This window comes from Rhineura floridana, chromosome 1, assembly GCF_030035675.1.
Source record: "Rhineura floridana isolate rRhiFlo1 chromosome 1, rRhiFlo1.hap2, whole genome shotgun sequence".
NCBI lineage: Eukaryota > Metazoa > Chordata > Lepidosauria > Squamata > Rhineuridae > Rhineura > Rhineura floridana.
This window is the reverse complement of record NC_084480.1, coordinates 153491794-153510645: the sequence shown is the minus strand read 5'-3', so window position 1 is coordinate 153510645 and position 18852 is coordinate 153491794. Positions and strand designations below refer to the sequence as shown.

The 18852-nt window shown below is 43.5% G+C and overlaps 1 protein-coding gene and 1 non-coding gene across 11 annotated transcripts in view; one reads left to right on the top strand and one right to left on the bottom strand.

The window, feature by feature from the left end:
• Positions 1-7679, bottom strand: part of ADGRL3 (adhesion G protein-coupled receptor L3) — an 852526-nt gene extending 844847 nt beyond the window's left edge. For 4 of the 10 annotated variants that reach the window (XM_061637973.1, XM_061637927.1, XM_061637950.1 and 1 more), the window contains exon 1: positions 6880-7678. The gene's annotated coding sequence lies outside the window, so the exon portion shown is untranslated. Of the gene's footprint in view, positions 1-6514; positions 6742-6879 lie in introns of those variants that run through there. The other 6 variants (XM_061638008.1, XM_061638001.1, XM_061637992.1 and 3 more) reach the window with 3 other exon arrangements.
• A 4750-nt stretch (positions 7680-12429) lies between these two features.
• Positions 12430-12540, top strand: LOC133376000 (U6atac minor spliceosomal RNA). Its single transcript, XR_009760383.1, has one exon. It is a non-coding gene; the product is annotated as a U6atac minor spliceosomal RNA (small nuclear RNA).
• The last annotated feature ends 6312 nt before the right edge of the window (positions 12541-18852 follow it).

Here is an 18852-nt window from a genome sequence, read left to right as displayed (position 1 = left end):
CAGTCAAGGGAAATGCATCTTCCTCTTCAGAATTGCAAGGAGCGGCAACTTTTTCCATGCTGCTCCATTTTGGATAAAAATGTTGAGATTCTCTTGCTTGCCCTTCCTGGAATGTTGTCAAAATGACAATTTGTGGCATAGGGGCTACTTAAAAGTCTAACCACACTGGACCTCTGACCACGTGAGATTATTACCACCATACCCCCAGAATTATTTTCAGGAGCATGACTGCAGCTATTTCAATCAGTAACTGGAAACTACAGACCTGATGGCCACATAGACACTGCAGGATCCAGGTCACAAGTTATGTATTGAAATCATCCTTCAGCGGACATGTTCAGGTAGCTGAGAAATAGAAACTCAAAGTCTGAATTAAAATGGCCTTTGTCTTTGACATCACCTTGAGCACCGCTTATTTCCTTATGTCAGAGCCAGGCTGCAGCTATGGAGGCCTGGTCAAATTAGATCAGGAAGGTGTGTACCCCAACTCAAGAAATCTTGAGATCAATCACTGAGTTGGAGCATGGAGTGCAGCAAGCATAAGGCATTGCTCTGTTGAACAGCCATGGGCAGAAGGCCAGTTCTCTAGCATTTACAGCAAGCCTGGCCAATCCAGTGGCTTCAAACTGCCTGTCAGTCACCCTTGTTGAAACTTCTGAGATCTAAATATAGAGTCCAGTAGCTTACTATACATCCCAAAATCCTCAGCACCACCTTAAAGTGTCCATTATTTTCAGTTGTTTGGAAGACAAAATAAACAACCAAATCAGTAACTTGAATATTCTAAATATTACACACCAGTATCCATCTCCCTAAGCCTGAGTGACCACGCACATGGGATTTTCCCAATCATTTAATTTGGAATGTGTATGAATAAAGATGTAATTATTCAAGTGCTACTGTTACTAGCTCTGATAGGTTGCTATCCACAATTATGAAGCATAAATCATCTAAATGTTAAGGAAACACAGGAGATGTATCCACACTGTCAGCTTTACACTGCATCAGCAGTGTCAGTGGGGCTGGAAATTCCTGGGTCTTTGGCAGGGAAGGAAAGTCCTTAGCCAGCAGTCGGGTTGTAAATCTGCCAGGCCTATCCGAAGCGTACTTGCCGAGTCAGAAGTCCAGAAGCGAGGTCAGTGGAGGTCCGGGATCAATTGCCAAGGAAGTCAGTCAGAGAGATGCTGCAGGGAAACTAGGTCTACACAAAGCCACGCCTGACGTCGCAGTCAGCAACAAGCTGCAGCCAAGGTGTGCCTTATAAAGAGCAGGATGGACAGCAGGTGTGAGCCCTCAGCGTTTGGGCCTTAAGGAGACAGGCCTGCCTCTCTTCTGCCTGACCTTCTGCTGTCTACGTTCTGCAGGTGAGGGGGGAGTATCCTGTTCACTGTCTGTGTCTGGCTGCAGGGACTCTGCTGTCCCTGGGGTGCTCTGCAGCTGAGGGGGAGAAGGAGCTGGATTCTCAGGAGGCTCCTCCGTGTCTCCTGCTGCTCCTGGGTCTGCTGCTGTTACTCCCGAGTCGTCCTCATCTGAGGAGTCCTCTGACGGGGCCATGACACACACTCCCTAAAATCTGGCATGGAATATCTACATGCTGATGACCATATATTAGCCAATTTATCATACAGATTAATTAAGCAATGGCCAAGATATAGCAGGGTATTTTTTAAAGTCCCTTCTTGGGCAAATTTCTGTTGTTTACTAATGTTTTTGCACCTCTATAACCCCCTTTTTTGCCTCTTTAAATGTCTTCCACCACCACCCCCACACACAAAAGAAATTACAGGAGTCTTACCCTCTTTTTAAATCTCCTTTTTAAGTTTGTTAGTCAAGTAAGGGAAAGCCATCGGTGCTTAATTTGACTTTGGCTGCTACCACACTGAGGAAGCTGCTAGCTTGCAAGCAGATTGCATAGACTTAAAGCACAATCCTAGGTATGTCTTCTCAAAACTTAAATCCCACTGAGGTCCAATGTAACTTATTCCTAGGAAAGCACGCGTGGGATTGCAACCTTAGTGAGTAGACACACTGTAGGCTTCTGGCATCCAACAGACCTTTTTTTTCTCCCCAAGGCAAAAGAGGTGCCCATAGAAATCAATGAACAAATCCAATATTTTACCACAGCTGATCGGGGACCAACAAGTCCAACCACCAAACAAAAGTCAGCAGGTCTCATTTCATTTCAAAGTGCAATGCATCTGCATGAAAGGGTCATAGCAACAGGGACACTGTATTTTAACAGAATGACTCAGTGATGGCAAGCTTGTTAGTCAAACATGCGACAAGTCCTAAGTATCAGACAATGCCACTGCAGTGTGCATTAAACACAACATTCTGTATTTTGATGTAATTGTGCGTCTGGTCTATTGAGCTGTTGAACAAGCAATAAACATCACAAGAGAAGCAGGCTGAGGTGCAGAATTAGGGCTACTCCTGCCTAAATATGCCAGAAACAGCTGCTGCCATCATGCCATGCCTTTTATGGTACCTGTACTATAGGGTGGCCACCTACAGAATAGATACATGGCCTGTCATAAAACATTTCTTCCTCATAGATACTACCCAATATTAACTGACTGTGGAAACTGCATTAAATATATATTACACCTTTAAAGGAATATTTCAAACATTGTCACATAAGGAAAAGAACATCAAACCATAAGGTCAAAGGAACAAAAGGAAATGTTCTGAAAGTAAGCAGTGGGCAACTCTGTTTCAGTCCTATCCAGGGCAATAATTGCAGAAACCAATTACTTCAACAAGAGCCACCAAAAACACAAGCAAGCAAAGAAAACAGAATAGTTTCCATAAAATGATGGATTCCCATATAATGTGCTGTGTGAAAACAATTGGGTGTACGTGTGTGTACTCTCTAGAGTAATTATATGATAACCCCTTCTCCAAATAACTAGGTTCTCTGTCACTTCCATTTGCTTCAGTAAGTTTATCAGCTCTACTAAAATTTGGGGACCCAGTAAACAGAGCTATTGTATTTCTGAAGAAAATAATTACTTATTCCCAGGTACAGGTAGATTTCCTAAGCACAAAATCCTTTGTCAGAAATTTTAGTTACTATGCAGAGATTCATTCACTACAAACTACTGAAGAACAAAGATAAAAAGAGATCATAAAATTGTGAACAGTCTCTGCTCCATGCCAGCAAGTACACTCTCCCCCTTTCTGCTCTCCTGGCCCCAAAAACAACCTGTGTGGACAGGAATCCCTTGAACAGGAATAGTGGTACAGTGGTGGGACTTGGAACTGCAGGACATTTTTGAGGGCAACAGCAATGGCATGAAGTGACAGAGTACCAGGGTAATTAACAAACCCACCTAACCCTAGGACAGGGGCTCCCAAACTATGGTCCACGGATAAGCTTCATTCCAGTAGTCTGTGGATTTGTGCTTGAATTTGGGAAATGGTACATCCATCATCTTAAATATTCATATAATTTTTAATTGTATTTTAATTACTTCTTTTCTTCCTTATATGTATTTTATTGTATTACAATTTGAATTCTATGGAATACAATAAAGTACAGTATATAAAAAAATAAAAGCATTAAAATACAATTAAAATCATACAATATCAAGCACAATGTATTACAAAAAACACATTACCAAAAATCAAGTGGTCTGCCAAGATTATCAGCAATGTTCAAGTGGTCAGTGAGGGAAAAGAGATTTTGGGAATCCCTGCTCTAAGAAAGTGTATGAGCTGACAATGAGGCTTTCGTGTTTGTTTGTGGCAGATTAGCATAAAGGAAGTCAGAGAATGAAGAAAATAATCAAGCAGAGGCTGGATACTTCTTTCCTTTTATTTGATGGGGTTCCAACTTCACACTAACAATTTAAATGATAACACTTCTTTGCAAGATTATTTGCATTTCTAAGTAAATAAAAAGGATGCATTTCAGCTGGCTGAAGATCTCTGTGTGTTCTACAAGCTGAAGCTATGCAGTTGGAAGTAAGCACCACTGAGTTCAATGGCACTTACTCCCAGACAACTATGCCTAGGACTGAAGTCATGCTGATTCTAATAAGTTAGATATTATTATATCATTGTTATTCATTTTATTAATTGCCTAATACAAAAAAGTCTCCAGGTGACTTAGAAACAGAATAAAAACATACAGTTAAAAACAGCAACCATCAATACACCACAACAACTTCAAGAATCACTTCAACAACAGCAACATTAAAACATCAGCTGTATATGGGCCATTATAACCTTGTTACAGCGCACCAAACACCTGGGAAAAGTGGATGATCTTAACCCGACCCTGAAAAGATGTTAAAGTCTGTGCCAGGCAGGCCTCACTGGAGTATGTTATGCTACATACTTCTGCTATTTGATGTGCATGTATAAAATAATAGGTCAACATGCCAGCATTTTTGGACTTTCCTTAGGGGAATGGTGATGGGGGCTGTCATGATGAGCTTATGCACTTTACAATTTACCGCTACACCACTGGAAAGGAAATCAGTTCTACTGTAATAGCTTGTTTGCCATTCAAAATCTAAAGAGAAGCAGAGACACAACTCTACATCTAAGCAAGTCCCAACTTAATGCAGGGTTTGCATGTGACAGGTAGTGCACAAGTTCCATCTCACTGGTACTCATTATGTGACTGAGCTCTGGGCTGCTTCCATGTAGTTAGTCTCACCACTAACTGCAAAAGCCACACACAGTTAACGGGGCTGCAAAGTCTGTCCATCCTAATTCTTTGTAGCTATACAGTACAACACTTGATAGGCATCATCCTGATGACATCATGGCTTGTAGAACATGCAAACGCTATGAAATACAGCCTGTTAAGAAACAAAGGACATGAATCAAATCTTGTTTTTCCAAAAGGCCCTGGATGTACTAGCAGAGTGAATTTTCTACTACTCAGAAGTGAAAATGCTACTCTGTGAGCCCTCAGTTAGAAACATCAGAATGTAACTCAGTAGAAAAAGCCAACTACTTCTTCAGATCATCATATCTCAGAAGGCTTTGTAGGCAAAACCCCTTTTGAAGTGGTGCTAAATTGACCACATTTTCAGATGAAATGTCACACATCTTCATAAACTAAAGTATTATAGTTCTTTTGGTTTTTAACTCAATTAATTTTAATTAGCCGGAATTGGTAGGCCAATGTTCTCTTTTCTTTAAAAAACACACAAAGCAATGATGGCACTCTGATATTTACAAATTATCTGCATCCAGTCACCTCTTCCTTCTTTTAACAGGATGCAACATAATAGAGTTCCTTTGAGTATGTGAAGCTAAATAAAGGATTAACGTTCATAACAAACAACAAAACAGCACCAGCTGAAGCCACAAGAGAGAGATTGCATCACCTCAGTGATAGTAACACAGAAATGTGAGGGAGGGCAGTTGGTTTGCCTTAAGGAAACATAAAGGTTGGAAATACAGTGCCCCCCCCCTTTATAACCAGTCTTTGGCCCTGAGAAAAGCCCTTTTCTTGTTTGAATTCCATCTGAAGAGGCAATTTGTGGCAAAGGGCATAGAGGCACACATGCATGCACACCTGATGGAGCACTTTGTAAAAGCTTTCTCCAACAAAAACTACAGTATTTCCACCTCTTCTGCACCCAAACATCTGTAAGGGCCAATCAACCTGCCTCTGGCCATCCTTCCTAAGCACCTAATTGCAGGCAAGTGCAAAAAGTGTGGACAGCAAGAATGCCAGCCAGTTTTCCTTGGTTAGTATCAATGCAAGCAGATCTCTTGTGTGGGACACGGACGCCCTGACAGTTACAGCCAGAGGCTTGTCTTGTCTTCCCCCAATTCACAATTCGTCCACGGTTGACAAACGGTTATTCCCGCAGAGAGGGATTGCATCCAACACCCCCCCTACCTCGAGATAGGGTCTTTGCAACTGGAGAGGAAAAATCTAAACATCTGGGCCACAGCATCTTTATGGCGGAGGGAAAAGAAGAAGCCGAGCCGTTGCTATTGGCGACATTGAACTCCCGCCTGCTAATGAGAACAAAACGCCAGGTAGGGCCAAGACTTAGGGCGCTGCAAGACAGGCTCCATTAGCGGTCTTTGAAGGAGCGGGGGGCGGGAGGAATTCCTCTCGAAAGCGAGTCAGGAACCCTCGTGGCCCAAATGACCCAGCAAAGCAAGCAAAGGCGGGCTGCATACCCAAGGCAAAAGAAGCATCCATTCATCGAGCAGAGGGAAGGAAAGACACCTCCCCTTCACATTCATACAGCGCCTCTTCCTTGCCCCCCCTCTTTCTACACAAGAGTGGGAAAGGAAGCCTCATTTCCTCGACAACCCCCTTCCCCCCTTCAGGAGATGGCACCTCTTCGCCTACCTGCTACCCAAAGGGGAAGGAGGGGGGGGAGACTGCGAGATGTCATCCTTTCACGGCATCGCCGCCCTTCCCCCACCCCAGCACACAACGATGCCCCCCCGGTCCCCCGCCGCAGGGCTATACATTTGACTCCCCCCCTTCCATACCATTCCTAAACATCGAAAGCCAAAAGCTCGCCATTACCTGCCGCCAGCGGGGACCAGGCTGCTGCTGCTGCTGGTGCAGCGGAAGGGGGGCACCATCGCTTAGCCCAGCAGAGAACACCATCCCTCGCCTCGCTCCCCCTCCTCTCCTCTCAGCGCTGCCGCGGATGCCACCCGGACACCCCAGAGCCCAGGGCCATTGCTCGAGGAGCCTCCTGGCACATGCCCGACGCAGCCTCTCGTCGAGGAGAGCGAAGGAGAGGAGGAGGCTCCCGAATCTCTCCCGCCCAGGAAGGCAGAACGCAACACCGCCACCCCCCGCGGGAAAGAAAAAGAGCGAGACGCGGGCAGGGACGGAGGGAGGGACGGAGGGACCGGCGGCGAGAGGAGAAAGGCATTGCTTACCTTTCGGCAGCGACTAGAGAAGCGAGTCTCGCGCCGGCGCCGCGCCCGCCTAAGCCAGAATCCGGAGAGAGGCCGCCCGCCCGGCGGGCCGCGCTGAACCGCGTCGTTCCCTCAGCCTCGCTCGCCGCGACCGCCAGCCTTGCGCCCTAGCGCGCGCGCCCCCCGCCGCTGCGGCTGCGCTCCACTCACTGCTCAGAGCAGCCGCTGCAGCGCCGCCACCACCGCCGCCGCCTGCCCGAGCACAGGCAGCCTCCAGCCGCCGCCATCACCTCGGCCGAGCTACAGGCGGCGGCTGCCGCCGTTCCCGCGGCTGGAGAGTCCGGCTGGCTCCTGCGCTGCTTTCTTTCTCCGATTGGGGCGGGGGTCCGATTGGCCTCCACTCCCCCCCAAAACCCGGAGACAGACAGCTGGGCCAACGAGCGAGGGTCGGGGGAGGCACCGCTCTCTAGCTCACGTCCTGGGCGCAGCAGCAGCGGCGAAGAGCAACTGACAGCCGCTGGTGGGCACCGCAGAAGTAGGCCGGCAGCCAAGGCACGAGCCCAGCAGGGATGGGGCGAAGGACGTCGTCCCCAGCGAGCAGCGCTTGAAACCCCCAGACCGAAGCCCCGCGGAGCAATCAGGAGGAGCAGAGACGTTTGGAAAACCCGGACTGGAGCGGCCGGGGCGCGGGCTCCACCTACAGCTTGGCGCCTACGCGAAAGAAAGGGAGGGAGCGGGGAGGTATTGGAACGGAGGGGGCTTCGTCCGGCTTTTGTTTCTCGACCCTCGGTGGCTCAAGGAGATTCCCCAGCAGTGAGGACAGAGGGCTCCTGGTGAGCCTTGCATGTGGTGCTAGAGAGCCCGAAGACCTTGTCTAAGCTACATTTTCTTTCGTCACCCCCCACTCATTTGAGTTTTTTTTACAGTGACTGTAGGTAGCCTCATATACCTTGGTCCCTGATATTTTCTTCTTAGTTCCATTCAGGCCTCTGCCATTATTAGTATTAGCATTCTCAGTAATTCCCTAGGGACATTTTATTCGGTTCCTTTGGGACCTCACGTCAATTAGAAGGAAGAAATGCCTCCCCCAATACAGTTGTTTTCCTTTTCCTGAGCCTGTAGGCAGTCTACTGTTGCCAGGGCAGTCTAGAACAGATGTTTTCAAACTGCGTTCTGTGGACCACTAGTGGCCATGAGCTCCATTCATATGGTCTGCTGAAAGGTCTGGAACAGTCAATAATATGTTTACATGGCCCTGCACGTGATTTTTTTCCCCTGACAATGGAGATGGAGGCCATTTTTACCAGGGGTGGATTTATCGAACGGACTAATGAGGCCCTGGAATAGGGCTTGTAATTTTCATAACACAGTGCAGGTGCTGGTTTTAATCTAAAAGTTTGCCACTGGTGGGGTCTAGAGCCCAATTTTTCATGATATGGTGCTAGCTTTGATGAGGCTGGAGCTGAAGGCAAGGAAAGTTTATTAAGTGACCTGCTGAGACCCCCCAGGAAGTTTGTTTATTTATTAAATTTATATCCTGCCCTTCCTCCCAGAAGTGATCCATGAAAAAAGTATGAGAACTGCTACACTAAGGGAAACGTTTTCTACCTTTTTAGACCTGGCTCTCATCTTTGACCGATCTGCAATGGTAATCCTGTACCATGTAGACATATTTTCCCTCCTCACTGTTTTTTCTCCTTCTCCTTCACTCTTATTCTTTGTCTTCAACTATCAGCCATCCTTCCCTTCCTTTAAAAATGAGCAACTAGCGTAAAGAAGCAGCATCATAGTAGGTTGGAATGTGTCCCAGTTGTGAGCCATGAGTTTGGTTGGTTGCAAACCCGGCATTTAGTTAAACTATGGAATTCACTTCCACAAGATGTAGTGATGGCCACAAGGGGATTAGACGAATTCATGAAAGATACGGCTATCAATGGCTTACTTGTTTTCATGGCCTCTGAATGCCCTGTGGCCTTCCCAGAGGCTTTTCACTGACAGGTCATTGTGAAAGCATAATACTGGACTAGATAACCCTTTTGGTCTTGTCATACAATCAGCTCTGGAGAACCATGTGCTCCCACTACATCCCTCCAAATGCACAATCCAACTCTCTCTCTCTCTCTCTCTCTTCATAGTGGCATCTTTCTCACTGTGCCTCTCAAGCACCTTGTTCCAATGGTTTCATCAGGCTCTTGAAATATGAGTCTTTGGCCATATCCAGTCATGAAATTGCTAATAGGCATGCATTTGGAGCTTCTCAGATAGGTCCACTTGACTGTTCTGCCATTCAGTTCTGTGTGCCATTGTGGACATGTGAAAGTAAGAGGAAACTATGGCCTTTAGGGTATCACATCAGCACTACCAAGGGAGCTCTGAATGAAACATCCCTAAGAACGAATGACAGCATAATGAGTGGGAAACGGATTTTCTGATTGGAGTGGTACAGAAATTATGTGGTGGTGCCAGATGTGAATGGGGTGATGAGTAAAATGGCTCTAGTTTATGTCGAGCACCAGAACTACACATTTTTGCACCTGATGGGGGGGGGAAGTAAAAATGACACACTCCCCTTGCTTAGAACTAGAGCTTGCATAAAGCAGGGCAGACTCATACACCAGTCTGACATGTTCACTGTGCATGTAGTAAGGTCTTGCAGGAACTCTTCAGCTTGTATGTACTTGGGGAAGGGCTGTAGCTGAGTGGCAAACCATCTGACTTGCTTCTAGAAGGTCCTAAGTTCAATCCCTGGTGTCTCCAGAGAGCCTCTCTACCTGAAACCCTGGAGAGCTGCTGCCAATCAATGTAGACAATACTGATCTAGATAGACCAGTGGGTCTGATTAAGTATAAGGCAGCGTCCTATGGCCCTGTGGCCCTGAGCCTTTCTCACTTCAGTTGACTTTATTTACTTATAAAACTTGTTAACTGCTTCCTGGGCAATATGCCTCCTGAAGCAGTGTACAGAAGAAATATACAATAAAATTATTCCACACGTACAAAGTAAAACGCTTCTATACCATAGCTCAGTGGGAGAGCATCTGCTTTGCATGCACAAGATCCCAGATTCAGTCCCTGGCATCTCCAGGTAGGGCTGGGAGAGACTCCTGCCTGAAACTCTGGAGAGCTGCTGCCAGTCAGTGTACTGAGCAAGAGGGACCAGTGCTCTGACTCGGTATAAGGGAGCTTCCAATGTTCTTGCGGCCCTAAGAAGTCTATGAAAACACTACCATCATCAAGCAGTACAGAGGCAAAGGTGCGGTGGAGACAAAATATCAAAACAAAACTTCAGGCAAAAGCCTGGGTGAAAAAACTAAGCTTTGAATTGGCGGAAAAAGTGAAGTGCATTGGCACTGATCTTAATCTGAACCCTGTGAGCGATGCCATTGGGAGTCATGTACTCCCAGCAGGGTCACCCATGGCAGTAAGGTCAAGGGAGAGGAACCAGACAAAGAACGATCCAAAAAAGTCCTCAATGGCAGAACAAGCGGAGGATAACAATGTATACGTTACAACGGCTGTGAAGGCAGATGAAGGCTGCAGCAGATAAAAGACTTCCAATTGTCGTGGTATCCATGCCATTGGATCAAAGCCTTTTTCTGTCAAGATTGTGTGTTGATCGTCATGCGATAATTTTACAATTATCTTGGAAGGCAATCTTACTCGGTCACGAGTGATCGCCAACCAACCACTGAGAACACCCTTTCTTGAGTTGCCACATACGGAATTCCTGGTAAATGCAGCACTATCGGGTGTGGGGGGGGTCCTCACTTAAATATTTATGTTTGGACAGGTACATATGGGATAAGGTGCTCCATCAGGCATTTAGGTTATGACTGATTCATATATGGGTCTCTGCTTTAGGGATGATTCCATTATTTTTTATTTTAAAATTGCAAAACAGATTCTCCTTCCTATGCACACGCGCGCACACCTCCACACCACTGAACCTTCACTGTGTCCCATTTAATTTGTCTGTTTAAGCAAGCTATTACTAATGGAAGCCAGCTGAGCCAGAAGGCACCTTAATATTTTACTTCTTTCAAATCCCTCCCAAAACACTCACTTTCTCTCTGTAAAGGCTATGGAACAACTCCCTAGTCTGAATACTCTACTGTAACTAAGTACATATAACTGAAATGATCACATATTATTTCCCGTATTTATACTTTCCATCCTGTTCCTCTGTTGTCGCCCTTTGTGTCTAGTGTTAGATTGTAAAACCATTGGGGCTCTCATTCTTTAAAGTGCCATGTACATAGATGGCACTAGATGAATGGATGGATGGATGAATAGAAATGTGCTATACGACAGTTGATTTTTTTCATATCATACAAGTGTATTATGCTGCCTCATACCTTAGAAACATCACAATGAAAATAACTAAGGCTACAGACAAATTATCATTCAGAAAGTAATTTTGAAAGAGCAATCACTACTGATTCATCTCACTTTTGTCTCCAATAAACATTGGCTTTGCAAGTTTGGGAACTGATTAAAAATGTGCAAAAACTGTTTGACCAGAAGCAACAGAAGAACCAAGGAAATGTGTGTACAGTGGTGCTTCACTAAGGTCACTTTCTGCTCTCTTAAACCAATTGTCCATGTGAGAGTTTACATGAAGAAAAGTACAAAAATAAGAGCAACGTACCTGCTCACTGTCTGAGCCCATTTTTAACAGGAAAAAGACTCAATGGATTGGCCTGCAACCCTGTGCACTGCCAGGCTGCTTAAATCCCACAGATTTAAGTGGGATTTAAGCAGCCTCAGTGGCTACAGGATTGCAGTCATGGTTACTTTGGGCACTGAACATCCATTCCATATTTCAAAGAAGGTGAAACTGAGAAAGCTCTGCCATATTCTGGAGCTATTTGCGTGTCAGCACCTTTCAACTGATTGTGGCAATCAAATGTCTGGGTTGCACAGACTGATCTGGGTTTGGAGGAGAATCGATCCTTTCTTGGGAAGTATGGTTGGACTAGAGAATATTGTTGTTCACTAATCTATGGGATGGTTTTTATTTTTATTCCCACACATGCACAAGTACTTGTTCTTAGAGGTACTTGCCTTTAGTTAAGAATTTTGTTTCAATATAATCCTGCATGCAGAACACTGTATGCAGAGAGAGCAGAGAAGGAAGCTGCAAAAAGCGTTGCCTGGTCCAACAGTTGATAGCTTTCTAGCAGTAGTCAGCTTGATAAAACTGACAGAGCGGTAAGGTAGAGGTGGCAGGGTGTATTTCTCCATCTCCGTCTGCGCTAGTGCTGTGTCAAAATCTGTCCTCCCATTTTTCAAAAGTTTTCTTCTGCAAAAAGAGGCATTCTCAGGACACTTGAGAATTTCTTTAGAATTTCAGTTGGTTTTGAGCTTACCTTAGCATTATGAGGTAGCCAGTATTGGTGTATGAGGACACACACACACAGCATTTATCCAGTACTCTGCAGCCTCCCTGGCTGCTCATGTTTCTTGTTGCAAAAAAAAAAATCCCTTGGGGGGGAGTTCTCATGATGTCCTCCCCTAGGCTTTAATTGAAGTGGGGGAAACCGAGGAGGCTGCAGACCACTGGTGTGATGATTTGTAGAATGAAATAAGAGATAGATAGCACCCTTGAAAGGAAGGTAAGTGCATCATAAACCCTGCACCCCACCCATGAGAATTTCACTGAAATTTTCTCTCCAATAATTTTCAAGTGTAATTTCTAATTAATCTATGGGAAACTGTTAAAAAATAGTCAGAGAAATGTTTGGCAAATCATCAATCTTCCCTCCTTTCCCCTTTTGTATCTGTCCCTTGATGTGCTTACTTTGGGTTACATCAGATTCAAATTCAAGACTGCAGCACGTCATTCATGGTGACATATTAGGTCAAAAGCCTATAGCAAATTAATTATCTCATAAGGGACATGAGGTTTGGCTAAACATCCTGCAAAAGTTGTAATATCAGCAAGACTGACAGTCTTATTCTCAGCTGCTGGGGTGTTTAGAGGGTGGCAGCCTCTATGCACCCCTCCTTGGAGGCCCAAAATTACCCTAGTCAGGAACACGGATGAAGCTGGCACCAGTCAGTAGAGTTCATCTTCCTGTATCATAAAATATCCAGTTTATGTTACATGAGCAATCTCCAAATGAAGCTACATTATGTGGTTAGTACCACAGCAGTTTACCATGGAAGGTGATAGTAGAATTTTGTAATGAATTGTTGCTGGCATCCATAGCAGAGCTTAAGTAGTATTTTGTACTCCTTTTACCAAACAGTTGAAAGGGATTTTTGCCTCTTGCTTCTGGAACTAACTTCAGTTTAGGTTGGGATGTGGGAATAGCAATTCCTATCCTCCCATACATCAGTGGCAAGTAAAAGGAAGGGACCTAGGGAAAGAGGGCAGGAAGAATAGGTTGGCATAAATCCTTATCATGATACAAACAAACAAGGTGGTTCTCTCCTGAATATGATTAAAGCAGCAGATGGGAGAACATTGCACCTATTTTGTCATGCAACAGGTCTAGTAGGACAACTTATATTCGAGGAATCTGACTGGAACTTAGCTACACGCACAAAGCTCTTAATGACTGACAGAAGGGCTCCCAAGGAGATTGAATGATTGAAGGAATGGCATTGGAACTTGAGGGCTGCAAGTCAGGAACTTGACCCAGCTGATCTGTCTTCCTCCCCCTCTTCCCTTTAAGGTATGTGTACAAATGCCCCAACAGGGTGGCTTGCCTAGGAAAAAAATCCTGGAATCCCCACCAGAATACTTTCATAATAAAATAATGTATCTTACTTGTTTTGGCCAGGGGCTAGTATACAAGCTTATTGACATGAACGTAAAAGCGCAATAGACTAAAATATTTCTATCAGCATTACTCCCAGATGATAAATTAATGTAATTTATGCCAAAGGAAATTCATAAACAGGCACAAACATTATCCAAGCAATAAACAGAATTCTCCATAGTTGGGCAACCTTGTCATGTTTCTCATGACTACATTTCTGAAAGGGAATGAGGATTTGGGGCCATTTCTCTTAGGAGGAAGTCATTTTCCTACTTAATGCTGGTGAAGTAGTTCAGGAGGGCAAGGTGTTCAGAAAAGTAGACAGACTTACTTGAACACATGGGAAACATACACATGAAAATTGCAACTAATCTGTATTTAATTTAATTTTTTATTAAGAAAAGTAATTATGGCAGTCTGAAATTGGTTAGGATACCTATCTGAACTATCTCCTAGCCCCATGATTCTCTGCAAACCCTGTGAAACATGGTCCATTCCACTTCCCTTCACTGTAACACCCCCCTCCAGCTATGGGCCTTTCTTTCCTCTAGATATATGGTCTATATCACCTCATGCCTTTTTTAAAAAAATCACAAGTCTGTTTTTGGCCCTCTATGATGATCTTTCCAATACCAAAACAGGGATGAAGGATCTGATTATGGAGTTACTTTGGTGATCTAATTTGTTTCCCAGATTTGGGATTATGTAAAGTTTTTCAGTACTGTTTTAACTTGGTGTATTTATTGGTGTGGTTAGCAGCTGATTTTAATTGGTGAGTTTACTGCTCATTATTTGCATTTTAAAAAAAATAGAATGTTATTTATGATATTTTATTTCTTTTTATTTAAAGGTAAGACCACTTTAAATGGTTATTATATTTGTCACATTAGGCGAAGAGGCTTGGTTTATCTTGTTCATATGTATGTTAGAACTTGTCATACCACTGTGAGAATGATTATACCACTAAAGAAGACCAGTATTGGTCAAAACAAGTTTGATTTTTGTTGTGTAAGTATTTGTCTGGGTTTTTTTAATGTATTAAGTTTTTTTAAAAAAAACTTTTGTGGTTATAAAATTTGCCTTTAAAAATTATGCAGTATTTCAGAAGCATTTTTACATATTTTGTTTCCAAAATTATTGTTATTGTTATAGTTGTTTTGGAATTTGGGGTAGCCATATCTTTCTCATTGCCACCACCAGCAGTTTAAGATGGTCTGGTGCACAATCAGTGAGCAGCACACACACACCATGGTGCAAAAAGTGAGAGAGCCCACCAGAACCCACAATATGGATTCCTGCTCCCACTGCCTACAACAACAAATCAAAAAGGGCACTAAAAGCCCAGTGCTCACTGCCATCACACACTGCATAGTTAAACTATGGAATTTGTTATCACAAGATGTAATGATGGTGTTGGGTATCCATGGGTAGGGAAACATCAAAAGGTCCAGTGTCCATGCCCAGGGCTTCCCTCTCACCATGGGAAAAGAATCACAACTCTTGGTAACCTGGCTCCTTATGCTTCACTGGGGACAGGCAGTTACATCACTCTCCACTTCTCCCATGAGAGTCCTTTCCCAGTCCTGGGGAAGCCTAGATTGAGGCCTCACTTCTCATCCTGTAGCCTTCCAGCCCCTCAAGGTCTCTGACAGTCCCTCCTCCCTCTCAGACTGAAGACTCCCCACAGCTTCCGCCTGCTTTCTCTTATATAGGCTTCTAAAGGCTCCCTACCAACAATGGAGTTTCCCCCCAGCTGTTGCTCCTTTGGCATGTCTCCCAGCCCTTCTTCCTCAGCCAGTTCAGTTGACTGGAGACCTGATTCTGAATCCACATAGGGCTGAAGTCAAGGGGGCAGTGAGGCAGTCCCTGGTGGTCCTGCACAGATGGCCACCAACTTGGATGGCTTTAAAATGAGTTTAGACAAATTCATGGAGACAAGGCTTGCAGCAGCTACTAGCCATGATAGGTATGTACCATCTCCAGCAGTAGGAATCACCAATGGGGAGAGTGCTGTTGTGCTCAGCACCACATCCCAAAGTCTGCTGCTGCCACCAGCACAATACAGGCAGGCAAGTGAGCAAGAAGGCCCTGCCAGTTCTGGTTAGAGTTGCCAACTATGACTGAGGAAATCCCTGCAGTTTTTTTTCAAACTGAGATCGGATTTCTAAATGTTGATTTACCTATCTATATTAATGGACCCAATTTCACCTATTTAATTCACCTTTACTGTTTAAATTCATACTTGGAAAACCAGACCTTTATAGGACAGAGAGCACACCCCCTTTTATTTTATATTATGCTTGTTCTTTTTTTTGTTTTCTTCTCTCAATGTACTCTGTATTCTTTCGGCAGTCATTTTGTTGTCATTCTGTAACAAATACGAAAAACTTTCAAAATAAAGAGTATATATAAAAAAATAAACAATGTTTACTGCAATGTTTATACTAAATGTTGATACTAAAGCAGATGTTCTGTTCAGTTATTAGTTGTGTTTTATAGGTTGTGAACAGCAGTGTTTTTTTAATTTGCTGTTTATGTTTTAACTTACGTTGTACACTGTGGGTTTCATTTAAATATAAGTGGTATATAAATTGTCTAAATAAATAAATAATAAGCCCCAGGGAGAGTCTCTAAAGACAACCAGGTGACAATAACAAATCTGCAACTAGACCATAATTAGCTGCTATAGGCCATGATGAAAATAAAGATGCCCAGGGATGGGACCTTCTTAATATCACATGGGATCATATTGCTCATTTATGGGATCACTGCTGAAAATGCCCTGGCCCATGTGCATGCCATCTAACTATGTTTTCTGGTAGTCATCTCAGCAGGACTTCAAATGTGGACCTTAAGGCATGGGCAGGCTGGCACAAGTGCAGGCATTTCTCAGGTAATCTGGTCCCAAACGGTTTATGACTTTAAAAGTCATCACCAGCACATTTAAATTGGGCTCCAAAATGCACTGGCACCACTGCAACTGACACAATACTGATGTAATATGTTCCAGCTAGGAGCTGAATGGCTGCTTTTTGTATCAATTGAAGTTTCCGTACAAGCAGCCCCATGTGGAGCACATAACAGTAGTCTTAGACAAGATGTCACTACTGTAATGTATAACTGTGGCAAGGTCAGCTTTCTCCAGTTAAGGTCGCAGCTGACATACCAGAACAATACTACTGTATCTTTGAAGAAGGTATAAACAGAATTAATCCCTGTTGCTAAAAGATATCAATATTTTCAAGGTAGACATTTACTAATAGCTACCTATAACTAGGAAATAATGTGCAGCATATAAGCCATCAGAAGTTGTACGGGTCAATTAAAAATGATCAGTTAGCATGATCAGTCAGCATGAAATCCTTAAGGAACCACACTCTCAAGTCCCATAGGCATATTAGAAGAAACAGAAGAAAGATCTGGGTATCACAATTCTGCATAAAATATAGTGTGGGGGGGAGACAAACAGGAGAAATTAAATTGCAATGAATTTGAAGGAGAATTTTTATAAAATGCTACACCAATGGCACTTAACCCCATATAAATTAAAGCTTTTTATAATCTGTTTTATGATAATTGCTGGCTCTGTGCATAACCACATGCAAATTATATTCATATATTCTGGGACTGTGATGAAATTAAAAAATAGTGGCAATTTATATTATATTATACTATATTTTAAGCAAATTACAGGATATAATATCCCCAGAATCCCTTACAGAGTTATTTTATGCTAGAATCCTATACTACATGTATGTGGGAGAAAGCCCCAGTTAATTCAATAGGAATTACTTCTGAGAAGACATATATAGGATTGGATAGTTAAGGAGCAATTCTAAGTGCCCAGGAAAGGTGGCTGATGAGTCTTTGGGTCTGTGGGTAGAGAAGGAAGTCAACCACAGGAGGTCCCCCTGTGACAGTGATGCAAATCTCTGCCACTGTTGTTTCTCTGCTGTTGGTGCTTTGACAGAGGTAGAGAATGAAAAGGGGCATATCAAGGGTGGATTGGGGAGGGGGCTGCAGAATCCAAAGCCCTCCTGGGTCATAGGAACAGAGCTTGGAAAAGTTACTTTTTTTGAACTACAACTCCCATCAGCCCCAGCCAGCATGGCCACTGGATTGGGCTGATGGGAGTTGTAGTTCAAAAAAGTAACTTTTCCAAGCTCTGCATAGGAATATAGGAAGCTGATTTATACTGAGTCAGGCCACTGGTCCATCTAGCTCAGTAATGTGTACACTGACTGGCAGCAGCTCTCCAGGGTTTCAGGCAAATTTTTAATTTTAAAAGTTGTCATGAAAATTCATAATCATTTTAGTGCTGATTTCTCCTAATTTATAATTTTTGTAAGCAATGTTGCTTAATATACACGCTTTTGCAAAGCAAATTTGCTAATATAGTGCTTGTTGTATGCTATTTTCACCAATATGTTGATTTATATTCACACTTAACTGAATATTTATTTTGGTACATGTCATTTGGCTGGAGAACTGCATTATAAAATTTGGCCAAGTGTGCATTTTGAAGGATGGCTGCGTTTCAGTTCACATGTTGTTCTGGAAAGTGCAAATGATGTCTCTTTTCCTTTACATGTGAACTGAATGGGATTACTCCTCCATGTCTACTTATAAGTAAGCATGTCTAGGATTGCAGTTTTAGCCACGGCCTTACATCAGTTTCTCAAAATATGCTGTTAACAGAAAACACTGAGGCAAGATTCTGACTTTTTTCCTGAGCCACCATGTGGATTGCTGCTAGCTCAAGCTCCTGCCTGGGCTTCCTTGTCTATCAGTGAAAATAGTGCAAAACAGTGGTGGGTAAATTATGGTTCAGCCATCACTTCCTTAAACACTGCTGGAACTTTACCACCCTGAAAGGAGCCATTAATAATTTACTCCACATGCTTGTCTAGTCGCTCTCTGGCTGCTATAATTAGTCAAGATGGGTGAGGGTCATGTGATTGGCCATAGGTAAGGCATTGTTTTTAGCCATAGACCAGTAATTGTTAATTCACCATCAGTTTCTCCTCTCTGATATGGGGATGATATTGGACTGCTTTCTTTTGTAGATGTAAGGATTACTGAGAACATGTATAGAGCATTTTTACAAGGGCTGTGCACCAACCGCAATATTCGGTTTTGAACTTGATTCTGCACTTTGGAAAGCAACCCACTTTGCTATTGTAACGTTTCCCCCATTTGACAGAGTAGACAGAACTTAACAAATTACA